The sequence below is a fragment of the Oncorhynchus kisutch genome, linkage group LG11 (genome assembly GCF_002021735.2).
Source record: "Oncorhynchus kisutch isolate 150728-3 linkage group LG11, Okis_V2, whole genome shotgun sequence".
NCBI classification, from domain to species: domain Eukaryota; kingdom Metazoa; phylum Chordata; class Actinopteri; order Salmoniformes; family Salmonidae; genus Oncorhynchus; species Oncorhynchus kisutch.
In genome coordinates this window covers 1,476,830-1,494,973 of record NC_034184.2, presented here as the reverse complement: position 1 = coordinate 1,494,973, position 18,144 = coordinate 1,476,830, and the positions used below count along the sequence as shown (strand labels likewise).

At 43.4% G+C, this 18,144-nt stretch overlaps 1 protein-coding gene across 8 annotated transcripts in view; it reads right to left on the bottom strand.

Moving 5' to 3' along the window:
• Positions 1-18,144, bottom strand: part of LOC109888042 (neurexin-1a) — a 790,431-nt gene that overhangs the window by 597,402 nt on the left and 174,885 nt on the right. The window lies entirely within an intron of this gene.

The following is an 18,144-nucleotide window of genomic DNA, read 5'->3' as shown; positions in this document are numbered from 1 at the left end:
CAGTGAGAGAGAATGTTGTCCTAGGATAGCTTTGAGAGTAGAGGAAGGACAGGGAAGATAAGCGACGGAGGGACGGAGACAGAAATCATCCTGACACAGACTCCTCAGTGCAATTAACTACTTATAATCTGTCCCTTAATTATTTCTCTGCGGTGAGGACTTGCTTCAGCATCTCTCAACTGACTTCACTCTGTGTCTGGGAGATGTTGGCCATGTTAAGGGACGATAATATAATTGTTTTTGAACCCGAGCATGAGTTTTATATGCTACACACACCCTTCAGGACAAGATCGTTTATATTCAGATTCTACCCAGACGCTCTCTCTTTGCTGTTCTCTCTTTCCACACTGCTCCAGAGTTAGGGTAAGATCCTGTGTAATGTGTTCGCACTCAGGCACTGCTGCGCAAAATAAGTCATATTCATGTGCAATGAAGTGGACTTGTTTTTGTAGCTCTAGCTGAGTGTCCCGAATGGCACCCTATTCCCTATATACAGTACACTAAACAAAAATATAAACACATGTAAAGTACTGTCCCTTGTTTCATGAGCTGAAATATAAGATCCCAGAAATGCTCCATACTCACAAAAAGCGTATTATTTTCAAATTGTGTGCATTTATTTCCATCCCTGTTAGTTCGCATTTCTCCTTTGCCATGATAATCCATCCACCTGACAGTTGTTGCATATCAAGAAGCTGATTTAACTCTTAAGTATCCGCCCCCTTTTTTCCCCATTTTCGCCTAAAATGCCATGTCCAAATCTAACTGCCTGTAGCTCAGGACCAGAAACAAGGATATGCATATTATTGGTACCATATGAAAGGAAACACTTTCAGTTTTGTGGAAATGTGAAAGGAATGTAGGAGAATATTACACAATATATCTGGTAAAAGATAATACAAAGAAAAAAACAACTGTTCTTTTGCATTTTTTTGTACCATCATCTTTGAAATGCAAGAGAAAGGCCATATGTATTATTCCAGCCCAGTTGCAGTTTAGATTTTGGCCACTAGATGGCAGCTTTGTATGTGCAATGTTTTAGACTGATCCAATGAACCATTGTATTTGTGTTCACAATTTTGTATCTAGAGTGCCCAAATGTGCCGAATTTGTTTATTTATAACTTTTCATGTAAAAAAATTGTGCACTCTCCTCAAACAATGCATGGTATTCTTTCACTGTAGTAGCTACTGTAAATTGGACAGTGCAGATAGATTAACAAGAATTTAATCTTTCTGCCAATATAATATATGTCTATGTCCTGGGAAATTTTATTGTTAATTACAACCTCATGCTAATCACATTAGCCTACGTTAGCTGAACCATCCAGTGGAAAGGACACCAATCCCGAAGAAATTAAACAGCAGGATCATTACACAGGTGCACCTTGTGCTTGGGACAATAAAATGCCACTCTAAAATGTGCAGTTTTTGTCAAACAACACAATGCCAAAGATATCTCAAGTTTTGAGAGAGAGTGCAAATGGCATGTTGACTGCAGGAATGAGTTTTGATCCAAGATGGCGTAGCAGTAAGTCGTCCTGTCGTGTCGTGTCCCTGTATATTTTGTTTATATTTTGTTTATTTTTCGTTTTTTTTTACATATTTTTCATTTTTTACATAGCTATCCCTTTAAAAACATTTTGCTAAACCTAAGCTTCCAAATACGCTGGATCTTCACAACTAGCTATCTAGCTAAACCGCAACCCCGGATGATTACCCCTGGCTAGCGTTTCCACCCACTTAGCTTGAAGCTAGCCCGGCCAGCGCTACCACCGTAGCATACTCCTGAGCTACAATACCCGGGCCCACGACCGGTCTATCGATGTCACCGCATGAAGAGGAATAAACAGACTCACCCCATCGCGACGTCCCCCAAAGGCTAACTCTCTAGCCCTCGCTATCTCCCTGCTTGCTAATTCGGCCTGCTAACTGCTAGCTTGTCCAGCTCCGGTCCGCTAACTGCTACCTTGTCTAGCCCGGGCCTACAAACTGTTAGCTTGTTAGCACAGGCCTGCTAACCGCCTGAATCGCCGCGTTCCAAACGCCCACCGGACCCATATTTACTTTCTATCTCTTTTGACTTTTAATTTGTTTATACCTTCCGGAAACCTGCCTCACCCAATGTGATACGGAATCGCTATTATTTTTTATTTATTTTTAGAACACACTCAAGAACCTCCAGAAGCTAACCAGCTAACTAGCTACAAGCTATTTAGTCATTGTTCGTTTTTTTTTTTTTACCTGGATAACACTCGCCAGTCCAGCTTCCCTTCCCCATCCACCGCTGCCCCCTGGACACTGATCTCTTGGCTACATAGCTGATGCACGCTGGACTGTCCATAAATCACGGTACTCCATTCTGCTTGTTTGTTTTATCTGTTGGCCCCGTTGCCTAGTCTACGCCATTTTACCTGCTGTTGTTGTGCTAGCTGATTAGCTGTTGTCTCACCTACTGTTTTAGCTAGCTTTCCCAATTCAACACCTGTGATTACTGTATGCCTCGCTGTATGTCTCTCTCAAATGTCAATATGCCTTGTATACTGTTGTTCAGGTTAGTTATCATTGTTTTAGTTCACAATGGAGCCCCTAGTTCCACTCTTCATACCCCTGATAACTCCTTTGTCCCACCTCCCACACATGCGGTGACCTCACCCATTACTACCAGCATGTCCAGAGATACAACCTCTCTCATCATCACCCAGTGCCTGGGCTTACCTCCGCTGTACCCGCACCCCACCATACCCCTGTCTGCGCATTATGCCCTGAATATATTCTACCATGCCCAGAAACCTGCTCCTCTTATTCTCTGTCCCCAACGCTCTAGGCGACCAGTTTTGATAGCCTTTAGCCGCACCCTCATACTACTCCTTCTCTGTTCCGCGGGTGATGTGGAGGTAAACCCAGGCCCTGCATGTCCCCAGGCACCCTCATTTGTTGACTTCTGTGTTCGAAAAAGCCTTGGTTTCATGCATGTCAACATCAGAAGCCTCCTCCCTAAGTTTGTCTTACTCACTGCTTTAGCACACTCTGCTAACCCTGATGTCCTTGCTGTGTCTGAATCCTGGCTCAGGAAGGCCACCAAAAATTTTGAGATTTCCATACCCAACTATAACATCTTCCGTCAAGATAGAACTGCCAAAGGGGGAGGAGTTGCAGTTTACTGCAGAGATAGCCTGCAAAGTAATGTCATACTTTCCAGGTCCATACACAAACAGTTCGAACTACTAATTTTGAAAATTACTCTCTCCAGAAATAAGTCTCTCACGGTTGCCGCCTGCTACCGACCCCCCTCAGCTCCCAGCTGTGCCCTGGACACCATTTGTGAATTGATCGCCCCCCATCTAGCTTCAGAGTTTGTTCTGTTAGGTGACCTAAACTGGGATATGCTTAACACCCCGCCAGTCCTACAATCTAAGCTAGATGCCCTCAATCTCACACAAATCATCAAGGAACCCACCAGGTACAACCCTAACTCTGTAAACAAGGGCACCCTCATAGACGTCATCCTGACCAACTGGCCCTCCAAATACACCTCCGCTGTCTTCAACCAGGATCTCAGCGATCACTGCCTCATTGCCTGTATCCGCTACGGAGCCGCAGTCAAACGACCACCCCTCATCACTGTCAAACGCTCCCTAAAACACTTCTGTGAGCAGGCCTTTCTAATCGACCTGGCCCGGGTATCCTGGAAGGACATTGACCTCATCCCGTCAGTTGAGGATGCCTGGTCATTCTTTAAAAGTAACTTCCTCACCATTTTAGATAAGCATGCTCCGTTCAAAAAATGCAGAACTAAGAACAGATACAGCCCTTGGTTCACCCCAGACCTGACTGCCCTCGACCAGCACAAAAACATCCTGTGGCGGACTGCAATAGCATCGAATAGTCCCCGTGATATGCAACTGTTCAGGGAAGTCCGGAACCAATACACGCAGTCAGTCAGGAAAGCTAAGGCCAGCTTCTTCAGGCAGAAGTTTGCATCCTGTAGCTCCAACTCCAAAAAGTTCTGGGACACTGTGAAGTCCATGGAGAACAAGAGGACCTCCTCCCAGCTGCCCACTGCACTGAGGCTAGGTAACACTGTCACCACCGATAAACCCATGATTATCGAAAACTTCAATAAGTATTTCTCAACGGCTGGCCATGCCTTCCGCCTGGCTACTTCAACCTCGGCCAACAGCTCCGCCCCCCCCGCAGCTCCTCGCCCAAGCCTCTCCAGGTTCTCCTTTACCCAAATCCAGATAGCAGATGTTCTGAAAGAGCTGCAAAACCTGGACCCGTACAAATCAGCTGGGCTTGACAATCTGGACCCTCTATTTCTGAAACTATCTGCCACCATTGTCGCAACCCCTATTACCAGCCTGTTCAACCTCTCTTTCATCTCGTCTGAGATCCCCAAGGATTGGAAAGCTGCCGCAGTCATCCCCCTCTTCAAAGGGGGAGACACCCTGGACCCAAACTGTTACAGACCTATATCCATCCTGCCCTGCCTATCTAAGGTCTTCGAAAGCCAAGTCAACAAACAGGTCACTGACCATCTCGAATCCCACCGTACCTTCTCCGCTGTGCAATCTGGTTTCCGAGCCGGTCATGGGTGCACCTCAGCCACACTCAAGGTACTAAACGACATCATAACCGCCATCGATAAAAGACAGTACTGTGCAGCCGTCTTCATCGACCTTGCCAAGGCTTTCGACTCTGTCAATCACCATATTCTTATCGGCAGACTCAGTAGCCTCGGTTTTTCGGATGACTGCCTTGCCTGGTTCACCAATTACTTTGCAGACAGAGTTCAGTGTGTCAAATCGGAGGGCATGCTGTCCGGTCCTCTGGCAGTCTCTATGGGGGTGCCACAGGGTTCAATTCTCGGGCCGACTCTTTTCTCTGTGTATATCAATGATGTTGCTCTTGCTGCGGGCGATTCCCTGATCCACCTCTACGCAGACGACACCATTCTATATACCTTCGGCCCGTCTTTGGACACTGTGCTATCTAACCTCCAAACAAGCTTCAATGCCATACAACACTCCTTCCGTGGCCTCCAACTGCTCTTAAACGCTACTAAAACCAAATGCATGCTTTTCAACCGGTCGCTGCCTGCACCTGCATGCCCGACTAGCATCACCACCCTGGATGGTTCCGACCTAGAATATGTGGACGTCTATAAGTACCTAGGTGTCTGGCTAGACTGCAAACTCTCCTTCCAGACTCATATCAAACATCTCCAATCGAAAATCAAATCAAGAGTCGGCTTTCTATTCCGCAACAAAGCCTCCTTCACTCAAGCCGCCAAGCTTACCCTAGTAAAACTGACTATCCTACCGATCCTCGACTTCGGCGATATCATCTACAAAATGGCTTCCAACACTCTACTCAGCAAACTGGATGCAGTCTATCACAGTGCCATCCGTTTTGTCACTAAAGCACCTTATACCACCCACCACTGCGACTTGTATGCTCTAGTCGGCTGGCCCTCGCTACATATTCGTCGCCAGACCCACTGGCTCCAGGTCATCTACAAGTCTATGCTAGGTAAAGCTCCGCCTTATCTCAGCTCACTGGTCACGATGGCAACACCCATCCGTAGCACGCGCTCCAGCAGGTGTATCTCACTGATCATCCCTAAAGCCAACACCTCATTTGGCCGCCTTTCGTTCCAGTACTCTGCTGCCTGTGACTGGAACGAATTGCAAAAATCGCTGAAGTTGGAGACTTTTATCTCCCTCACCAACTTCAAACATCAGCTATCTGAGCAGCTAACCGATCGCTGCAGCTGTACATAGTCTATTGGTAAATAGCCCACCCTTTTCACCTACCTCATCCCCATACTGTTTTTATTTATTTACTTTTCTGCTCTTCTGCACACCAATATCTCTACCTGTACATGACCATCTGATCTTTTATCACTCCAGTGTTAATCTGCAAAATTGTAATTATTTGCCTACCTCCTCATGCCTTTTGCACACATTGTATATAGACTCCCCCTTTGTTTTCTACTGTGTTATTGACTTGTTAATTGTTTACTCCATGTGTAACTCTTTGTTGTCTGCTCACACTGCTATGCTTTATCTTGGCCAGGTCGCAGTTGCAAATGAGAACTTGTTCTCAACTAGCCTACCTGGTTAAATAAAGGTGAAATAAAATAAAAATAAAAAATAAAAAATGTCCACCAGTGCTGTTAGCAGAGAATTGAATGTTAATTTCTCCACCATAACCCGCCTCAGTACATCCATAATGGCCTCACAACCGCAGACCACGTGTATAGCGTTGTGTGGGAGAGCGGTTTGCTGATGTCAACATTGTGAACAGAGTGCCCAATGGTGGCAGTGGGGTTATGGTATGGCAGGCATAAGCTACGGATAACAAACACAATTGCATTTTATCAATGGCAATTTGAATGCACAGAGATTCCATGACGAGGTCCTGAGGCCCATTGTCGTGCCATTCATCCACCACCATCACCTCATGTTTCAGAATGATAATGCACGGCCCCATGTCGTAGGAATCTGTACACAATTCCTAGAAGATGAAAATGAAAATGGCCTGCATACCCACCAGACATGTCACCTATTGAGCATGTTTGGGATACTCTGGATAGACGTGCATGACAGCGTGATCTAGTTCCTGCCAATATCCAGCAACTACACACAGCTATTGAAGAGGAGTGGGACAACATTACACAGGCCACAATCAACAGCCTGATCAACTCCATGCGAAGTAGGTGTGCATCGCTGCATGAGACAAATGGTGGTCACACCAGATACTGACTGGCTTTCTGATCCACAACCCTGCCTTTTTTTAAGGTATCTGTGACCAAAATATCTATATCTGTATACCCAGTCATGTAAAAACCATAGATTAGGGCCGAGTGAATTTATTTCAATTGATTGATTTCCTTATATGAACTACATCTTAGGAAAATCTTTGAAATTGTTGCATAGTGCATTTATATGATTGTTCCTATAGTACACTATGGGACCTGGTTAAATTAATTTATTTAGGGACCTGTAAATGATCACATCCTGACATGCCAAGTTCCCTGTTTCAAACACAATCAACATGTGTGTCTATGGGCCTGCCACTGGAACCCCACATAGGATCCAGAATATACACATGGCACAGACACACCTCTTTATTATTTTATACCTTTATTTAACCTGGCAAGTTAGTTTAAGAACAAATTCTTATTTTCAATGACAGCCTAGGAACAGTGGGTTAACTGCCTGTTCAGGGGCAGATTTGTACCTTGTCAGCTCGGGGATTTGAACTTGCAACCTTCTGGTTACTAGTCCAACGCTCTAACCACTAGGCTACCCTGGTGGCTGTACTGTAGCAACACAGCGGTGGTTATACTGTAACAACACAGTGGTGGTTATACTGTAGCAACACAGTGGTGGTTATACTGTAACAAAACAGTGGTGGTAATACTGTTGCAACACAGTAGAGGTAATACTGTAAAAACACAGTGGTGGTTGTACTGTAGCATCACAGTGGTGGTTATACTGTAGCAACACAGCAGTGGTAATACTGTAGCAACACAGCAGTGGTAATACTGTAGCAACACAGCCGTGGTTATACTGTAGCAACACAGCAGTGGTAATACTGAAGCAACACAGCAGTGGTAATACTGTAGCAACACAGCAGTGGTTATACTGTAGCAACACAGTGGTGGTAATACTGTAGCAACACAGCAGTGCTTATACTGTAGCAACACAGCAGTGGTTATACTGTAGCAACACAGTGGTGGTTATACTGTAGCAACACAGTGGTGGTAATACTGTAGCAACACAGCGGTGGTTATACCGTAGCAACACAGTGGTGGTAATACTGTAGCAACACAGCAGTGGTTATACTGTAACAACACAGTGGTGGTTATACTGTAGCAACACAGTAGTGGTAATACTGTAAAAACACAGTGGTGGTTGTACTGTAGCATCACAGTGGTGGTTATACTGTAGCAACACAGTGGTGGTTAACTGTAGCAACACAGCGGTGGTTATACTGTAACAACACAGTGGTGGTTATACTGTAGCAACACAGCAGTGGTTATACTGTAACAACACAGTGGTGGTTATACTGTAGCAACACAGTAGTGGTAATACTGTAAAACACAGTGGTGGTTGTACTGTAGCATCACAGTGGTGGTTATACTGTAGCAACACAGTGGTGGTTAACTGTAGCAACACAGCGGTGGTTATACTGTAACAACACAGTGGTGGTTATACTGTAGCAGAACAGTGGTGGTTATACTGTAACAACACAGTGGTGGTTATACTGTAGCAACACAGTAGTGGTAATACTGTAGCAACACAGCGGTGGTTATACCGTAGCAACACAGTGGTGGTAATACTGTAGCAACACAGCAGTGGTTATACTGTAACAACACAGTGGTGGTTATACTGTAGCAACACAGTAGTGGTAATACTGTAAAAACACAGTGGTGGTTGTACTGTAGCATCACAGTGGTGGTTATACTGTAGCAACACAGTGGTGGTTAACTGTAGCAACACAGCGGTGGTTATACTGTAACAACACAGTGGTGGTTATACTGTAGCAACACAGCAGTGGTTATACTGTAACAACACAGTGGTGGTTATACTGTAGCAACACAGTAGTGGTAATACTGTAAAACACAGTGGTGGTTGTACTGTAGCATCACAGTGGTGGTTATACTGTAGCAACACAGTGGTGGTTAACTGTAGCAACACAGCGGTGGTTATACTGTAACAACACAGTGGTGGTTATACTGTAGCAGAACAGTGGTGGTTATACTGTAACAACACAGTGGTGGTTATACTGTAGCAACACAGTAGTGGTAATACTGTAAAAACACAGTGGTGGTTGTACTGTAGCATCACAGTGGTGGTAATACTGTAGCAACACAGTGGTGGTTAACTGTAGCAACACAGCGGTGGTTATACTGTAACAACACAGTGGTGGTTATACTGTAGCAGCACAGTGGTGGTTATACTGTAGCAGCACAGTGGTGGTTATACTGTAGCAACACAGCAGTGGTTATACTGTAGCAACACAGTGGTGGTTATACTGTAGCAACACAGTGGTGGTTATACAGTAGCAACACAGTGGTGGTAATACTGTAGCAACACAGCAGTGGTTATACTGTAGCAACACAGTGGTGGTAATACTGTAGCAACACAGCAGTGGTTATACTGTAACAACACAGTGGTGGTTATACTGTAGCAACACAGTAGTGGTAATACTGTAAAAACATAGTGGTGGCTGTACTGTAGCATCACAGTGGTGGTTATACTGTAGCAACACAGCAGTGGTAATACTGAAGCAACACAGCAGTGGTTATACTGTAACAACACAGTGGTGGTTATACTGTAGCAGCACAGTGGTGGTTATACTGTAGCAGCACAGTGGTGGTTATACTGTAGCAACACAGTGGTGGTTATACTGTAGCAGCACAGCAGTGGTTTTACTGTAGCAACACAGTGGTGGTAATACTGTAGCAACACAGCGGTGCTTATACTGTAGCAACACAGCAGTGGTTATACTGTAGCAACACAGTGGTGGTTATACTGTAGCAACACAGTGGTGGTAATACTGTAGCAACACAGCGGTGGTTATACCGTAGCAACACAGTGGTGGTAATACTGTAGCAACACAGCAGTGGTTATACTGTAACAACACAGTGGTGGTTATACTGTAGCAACACAGTAGTGGTAATACTGTAAAAACACAGTGGTGGTTGTACTGTAGCATCACAGTGGTGGTTAACTGTAGCAACACAGCGGTGGTTATACTGTAGCAACACAGAAGTGGTTATACTGTAGCAACACAGCAGTGGTTATACTGTAACAACACAGTGGTGGTTATACTGTAGCAGCACAGTGGTGGTTATACTGTAGCAGCACAGTGGTGGTTATACTGTAGCAACACAGTGGTGGTTATACTGTAGCAGCACAGCAGTGGTTTTACTGTAGCAACACAGTGGTGGTAATACTGTAGCAACACAGCGGTGCTTATACTGTAGCAACACAGCAGTGTTTATACTGTAGCAACACAGTGGTGGTAATACTGTAGCAACACAGCGGTGGTTATACCGTAGCAACACAGTGGTGGTAATACTGTAGCAACACAGCAGTGGTTATACTGTAACAACACAGTGGTGGTTATACTGTAGCAACACAGTAGTGGTAATACTGTAAAAACATAGTGCTTCTACACCTGCATTGCTTGCTGTTTGGGGTTTTAGGCTGGGTTTCTGTACAGCACTTTGAGATATCAGCTGATGTACGAAGGGCTATATAAATACATTTGATTTGATTTGATTTGAGTGGTGGCTGTACTGTAGCATCACAGTGGTGGTTATACTGTAGCAACACAGCAGTGGTAATACTGTAGCAACACAGCCGTGGTTATACTGTAGCAACACAGCAGTGGTAATACTGAAGCAACACAGCAGTGGTAATACTGTAGCAACACAGCAGTGGTTATACTGTAGCAACACAGTGGTGGTTATACTGTAGCAACACAGTGGTGGTTAACTGTAGCAACACAGCGGTGGTTATACTGTAGCAACACAGAAGTGGTTATACTGTAGCAACACAGCAGTGGTTATCCTGTAACAACACAGTGGTGGTTATACTGTAGCAGCACAGTGGTGGTTATACTGTAGCAGCACAGTGGTGGTTATACTGTAGCAACACAGAAGTGGTTATACTGTAGCAACACAGCAGTGGTTATACTGTAACAACACAGTGGTGGTTATACTGTAGCAGCACAGTGGTGGTTATACTGTAGCAGCACAGTGGTGGTTATACTGTAGCAACACAGTGGTGGTTATACTGTAGCAGCACAGCAGTGGTTTTACTGTAGCAACACAGTGGTGGTAATACTGTAGCAACACAGCGGTGCTTATACTGTAGCAACACAGCAGTGGTTATACTGTAGCAACACAGTGGTGGTAATACTGTAGCAACACAGCGGTGGTTATACCGTAGCAACACAGTGGTGGTAATACTGTAGCAACACAGCAGTGGTTATACTGTAACAACACAGTGGTGGTTATACTGTAGCAACACAGTAGTGGTAATACTGTAAAAACATAGTGGTGGCTGTACTGTAGCATCACAGTGGTGGTTATACTGTAGCAACACAGCAGTGGTAATACTGTAGCAACACAGCCGTGGTTATACTGTAGCAACACAGCGGTGGTAATACTGAAGCAACACAGCAGTGGTAATACTGTAGCAACACAGCAGTGGTTATACTGTAGCAACACAGTGGTGGTTATACTGTAGCAACACAGTGGTGGTTAACTGTAGCAACACAGCGGTGGTTATACTGTAGCACACACAGAAGTGGTTATACTGTAGCAACACAGCAGTGGTTATACTGTAACAACACAGTGGTGGTTATACTGTAGCAGCACAGTGGTGGTTATACTGTAGCAGCACAGTGGTGGTTATACTGTAGCAACACAGTGGTGGTTATACTGTAGCAGCACAGCAGTGGTTTTACTGTAGCAACACAGTGGTGGTTATACTGTAACAACACAGTGGTGGTTATACTGTAACAACACAGCAGTGGTTATACTGTAGCAACACAGTGGTGGTTATACTGTAACAACACAGTGGTGGTTATACTGTAGCAACACAGTGGTGGTTATACTGTAGCAGCACACTGACCATAGAGTGCTGCTTCAGTCTGTGTGAAGTAATTAGCACCCCAAACAGGCCTCATACTTCATTAACTTCTTGGATATAGGGGGCGCTCTTTTAATTTATGGATTAAAAAAACGTTCCCGTTTTAAACAAGATATTTTGTCACGAAAAGATGCTCGACTATGCATATAACTGACAGCTTTGGAAAGAAAACACTCTGACATTTCCAAAACTGCAAAGATATTGTCTGTGAGTGCCACAGAACTAATGCTACAGGTGAAACCAAGATGAAATTTCATACAGGAAGTGCCCCAGATTTTGAATGCGCTGTGTTCCAATGTCTCCTTATATGCCTGTGTATGGGTCACGAATGAGCTTAGACTTTCTGTCGTTTCCCCAAGGTGTCGACAGCATTGTGACGTATTTGTAGGCAAATCATTGGAAGATTGACCTTAAGAGACTACATCTACCAGGTGGCCGCTTGGTGTCCTCCGTTGCAATTATTGCGTAAAATCCAGCTGCGTGTATTTTTCGTTTGCTTCGAGGAGAAACACAGCTGCCACGAATGATTTATCATCGAATAGATATGTTAAAAACACCTTGAGGATTGATTCTAAACAACGTTTGCCATGTTTCTGTCGATATTATGGAGTTAATTTGGTGAAAAGTTTGGCGTTGTAGAGACTGCATTTTCAGATTTTTTTCTTAGCCAAGTGTGATGAACAAAACGGAGTGATTTCTCCTACACAAATAATATTTTTGGAAAAAATGAACATTTGCTATCTAACTGAGAGTCTCCTCATTAAAAACATCCGAAGTTCTTCAAAAGTAAATGATTTTATTTGAATGCTTTTCTTGTTTTTGTGAAAATGTTGCCTGCTGAATGCTAGGCTTAATGCTATGCTAGCTATCAATACTCTTACACAAATGCTTGTGTAGCTATGGTTGAAAAGCATATTTTCTAGCGATTTTCATGAATAGTTAACGTTGCGTTATGGTAATGAGCTTGAGGCTATAATTACGCTCCCGGATACGTGATTGCTCGACGCTAGAGGTTAATGCAAAAACACCTAATTATTTTCCTCTTGTTTTGGTTTTCTCTCAATGTCTGTCCAAATATCTTTCTCCCTTCCACTTCTCATTCCTTCCTCCCCTCTCTGAACATCACTCGGAACACTGTATAGGAAAGAAAATAACGCAGAACGGTGCACAGCTTGTCTTTCATTGTCTCTCAGAGAGTCTCCAAGCTACAGAACAGATCACACTGTGGAGAGAAGAGGAGAGGAGAGATCCTCATCATGCACGGTTGAATCATCACAGGAAGGATCACTGAGCCTCTACCAAGTCCTCCTGCTAGGAGACACCAACCACAAGCTAAAACAGAATGTTTAATACACGCTGGGAAAAATCCATAATCCCTCTACGGGAGACACTGGAGTTGAATCTACATCCCAAATGGCAACATATTCACTATGTAGTGCACTACTTTAGACCGGGGCCCATAGAGAACTGGTCAAAAGTAGTGTAGTAAAAGGGGAATAGGGTGTTATTTGGGGTGCAGCCTCAGCAGAGTAGGCTGAGGCATCAGAACATTAAAGGCTAAATACTTGACTAACTTTATGCCTAACAGGGGGGGGATGTTAGCTATAATATGTTAAAGCTTCATATGTAGGTGATAGGACATTAATATCTCTCTGTTTCCCTCTTAAACTCTGTTGGTTTCAAACAAACATCAGACGACTTGAAACTAGTCTTATAAAACACCAACATGGTGGTGACAATCACCATGTAAATGTTCGATGTGTGCAATGTATGTTTTATGTTTGTTTTTATCCTTTTACTGCAAGCCAGAGCACCATAGACATATGACCATTATGTGTAAACTTAGTGGACAATAAAATGTTCTTATCTTAAATACTGAATGAAACGGACACAACACACAAAAGGTTATTATTGTGTTACACAGAGGAAGCCTCTCATTATGTCACGACCCATATGGTCTTACCCCACCTCCCGCCCCCCACATGAAGGCATACGCATGCACACACAGACATGCACACACACACACGCACACACACGTCTGTATGGTCCTAAAGCACACCGTTGCCTCGTTTGTATCACATTCCAATGTCAAAACTGGGGGGTACAAAAATGCAATTTCACAATGTGTGTGGGGGAGCATCCCCAGTGAAATGTGCGCCCCTGGTTTCAGCAGTGTTATGGAACCATTTACTTTGTGCCATTTACTTTAGTGCCAAGGTCATCTCATAATTCCCCATTCTGCCAATGAATGAATAGAGGGAACTGTGGTGGGGCTACAGGGATAGGCTTGATAAAGATCACATTCTTTCAAGAGTAAAAATTGTAGAAAGAAATACAAATTTAAAAAGAGGTTCTGTCCCCTATTTGTCACTGTTTTGATGAGTCAAAACCGTGACAAATAGAAAGCAGTGGAGAGTAGCTTGCGTCTGAATGTCTAGCCGGACCTTTTCTGTTTGAATTCAGTGTAGCCAGAACCAAGTGACAGCTAGCTATGCTACAGGAATAAAATGCATGTGATCCTTAAGAGAAGTCGGCACATTGCTGCAGTGCATTTTCCCGCAAAGTATTGGCCAGCTCTCTCTCTCTGGCTTGTTTTAAAAATATTGATATTCTGGAGATGATTTAATTTTCAAATAACTGAAAGTGAGAGTTTGTAATCTGAATAAAGGGGAAAAGTCCATTCTTGAATATAGGGTGAGACATTCTTACTAATCTGCTAGAGAACCAGTTGGGATTTATGTATAGCTTTTGTATAACTGAAACCTTTAGTGAAAGGTCTAATGCTATAATGTTTAATAATTTCTGCCCTCCGAATTCATACTCATTATATAAATAGGCCCGTTCCAAATAAAATGGAATGTTTTTTGCTCATATCATTTAAAAAAATAAGTCGTTAGGTGTAAATATGCACATAAGAAAAAAGGTAAACTGAGATATGACTGAAGACTTAATCTGTGTGATTATTCCATAAATAGACAGGTATTGTCTTTTCCATGGTTTGGCAAGATCTGATCTATTTTGCCTAACTTTCTATTCAAATCTATTGCAGTGAGAACTTTTCATTCTTTCAGGATATGAATACAGAGTATGTACACATCCCTGTCAGACCATTGTATTGGTAAACTACACAGTAATGTAAACATTGTGTTTTTTTTTTAGATCCAATACATAATATAGTACACCTATTGTAGTTCAGTTGTAATCCAGAGAGGTTAGAGAAATGATCAAGGTACTCTATGAGGCTGTGCAGAGATCCAGACTGCTGATAGAAAAGAAAACATGAGCCGTCAGGGTACAATGACACCTTTGTTTTTAAACCCTTGATTTCTAGTCCTTCGATATCATTGTTGGATCTGATTTTAATAGCTAACATTTCAATGGCCATAATAAATAGATAGAGGGCTGTGAATTGAAGGAGGGAATTTGAACACAACAAAGTGACTCATCCAACACAGATCCCACCAATTGGATGTTTGCGTGTGTGTGCATGTGTGTGTGTGAGTGATTGTGTGTGTGTGCTGTGTGATTGTGTGTGTGTGCTGTGTGATTGAGTGTGGATGCATGTGTGTGTTTGTGTGAATGTGTGCATGTGTGTGTGTGTTTGTGTGTGTGTGTTTGTGCATGTGTGTGATTGCGTGTGATTGTGTGTGTGTGTGATTGTGTGTACGTGTGCATGTGTGATTGTGCGTGTGTGCTTGTGGGTGTGTGTGTGTATGCGTGTGTGTGCTTGTTTGTGTGTGTGTGTGTGCATGTGCGTATGTGTGATTGTGTGTGTGTGTGTGTGTGTGTGTGTGTGTGTGTGTGTGTGTGTGTGTGTGTGTGTGTGTGTGTGTGTGTGTGTGTGTGTGTGTGTGTGTGTGTGCGTGTGTGTGCGTGCGTGCATGTGCTCTAATTTTCGAGACTCATTTGTGTGCTCTCTCTCTAGGGGCGAAAGTAGACAGCAAGTTTGCTACTTTATCCTTACTTTTGTCCTCCCCTTTGCGGTGACATGTACCCACAAGACCTTGGCAGGGGATCAAATAAGACATTCTGACAGATTTAGGGGATCAGTCGACATGAAGTTACAGTTTTGTTTAATTCAGTCAATATTTTGGGGGGATTATAATTCAGTGGGCATGCACACTATAGAGTCATTACTGTATGCAGTTGGAACAAATATATGTGTGAGGATGTAATGGATTGTTAATATTGAAAAAGCGGACTAAGGGATAGAGGTTGGGCCCCAAGCCTGAGAACAATGAGTACTTCGAAGTGGGCACTGACCAATCTTTCACAGTGGGTAAAGAGAGACAGACACTGGCAGGACCAGCCTGACTCTGTACTCCACAATATATCCATATTACCCCAGGACACTTCACATTGTGCTTATCCCAGAACAACAGCCAGTGGAGACAGACACATTTTACTAGAGCAATTAGGGCACATCGACAGCTTTTCCACATAGTCAACTTGGGATTCAAACCAGCAAAATTTTGGTTAGGGGCCCAACGATCTTAAAAACCTCTTAAGGATCTGCAACTTTTTTCAATTTTTGCCTAAAATGACATACCCAAATCTAACTGCCTGTAGCTCAGGCCCTGAAGCTAAGGATATGCATGTTCTTGGTACCATTGGAAAGGAAACCGTTTGAAGTTTGTGGAAATGTGAAAGGAATGTAGGATAAAATAACACAATAGATCTGGTGAAAGATAATACGAAGAAAAAACTTTATTTTGTCATTTTGTTTACCATCATCTTTGAAATACAAGAGATATAATAATAATGTATTATTCCAGCCCAGGTGCAATTTAGATTTTGGCCACTAGATGGCAGCAGTGTATGTGCAAAGTTGTAGACTGATCAAATGAACCATTGTATTTCTATTCAAAATTATGTACCAAGACTGCCCAAATGTGCCTAATTTGTTAATTAATACATGTTCATGTTCAAAACTGTGCACTCTCCACAAACAATAGCATGCTATTATTTTACTCTAATAGCTAATGTAAATTGGACAGTGCAGTTAGATTAACATGAATTCAAGCTTTCTGCCAATATCCGATATATCTATGTCCAGGTAAATTTGATTGTTGCTTACGTACAACCTCATGCTAATCGCATTAGTCTACGTCAGCTCAACCGTCCCGTGGAAGGGACACCGATCCCGAAGAAGTTTTTAACCGATAGGCTACCTACCGCCCAGACAGACAGTCGCTGCCCATTCCCTTCCCTTATTCTCTAAGGGAATTTGGCAAGATCAGTTTCACACTGTCTGAAGTACCTGGAGCTAGAGGTTCAAGCCAGCACAGAAATACCAAAGAACTGATGGGTGAGGAGCAGCACGCATGCACACATACAGAGTCTTAGTTACACTGTGAACCCATTATTCTACTAGTGGAACCGCTGTGGATAATCTAACAACAGAATGGCTATTTCAACATGAAAAATAAGCACAGTCTTGTCTTTTCTATCTTTACAATGTTCATGTGTGTAGCTTTAACTTAAGAGAGGGACACACACAGAGAGAGAGACAGAGAGAGAGAGAGAGAGAGAGAGAGAGAGAGAGAGAGACAGAGAGAGAGAGAGAGAGAGCAAGAGAGAGAGCGAGAGAGAGAGAGAGAGAGAGAGAGAGAGAGGAGAGTAACAGACTGTTAATCAGTAAATTTAATCGTGTTTTATTTAACATCATTAAACAACACATCCCCTGCTAGACATAAAACAGCCTCCTTGAGATCACCACACAGCATCCCATGTGTATACTGTATAGGTCTATGATGCAAAGCTTGCATATTTGTGTTTCATAACCTAGGTATTATAAAGAATATAAAAGGAAACAAACCCAGCATGAGATAATTGCCCAATTTGAATCACCCCAACTGAGATGAGTGTGTATGGTATGTGAAACGGGAATTGCCAAACAACAATTCAGTGAAGCAGACCAAAGGATCAACATTTCACTGCGATAAAACCTGATGAAGATCCATTGATACTGAAATGTTGGTATAAAGATCCATTTATTTTCTTTTGGATGGCAGAGAACACTCAACAAACATGTAAAGAGTAAAGATCAGACATCCTTGGCCAGTCCCACAACCAAGCCAGGCTGCAGCAAGCACCATCTAGCGATGCAAAACATATCATTTCTCCACAGTTCTACTCTGTGCAACTAATTTGGAAAAGTCCTTCCATAGCACTTTCTTTCGATTAGTAGGATGCCTAGGGTGTCAAACCTATCCACCTTATCTACCTATCTATCTCTCCCGGGCATTCAGGCACTATGCCACCTGCCAAGCCCGGGCATCCCGGCTGTTTCCGCCATCTGTCCAAATGTTCTGCCAAACCTCCATGGTCGCAGAGAGAAAGGAGAGAAAAAGGCATTATGGGAGAGCTGGGAGCGATCAGACCTCATTAAGGAGTGTGGAGCGTCACAGTAACGCAGTGAAGGACGGGACTGCCGGAGGTTGACACACACCGCCATGAGCGCAGGC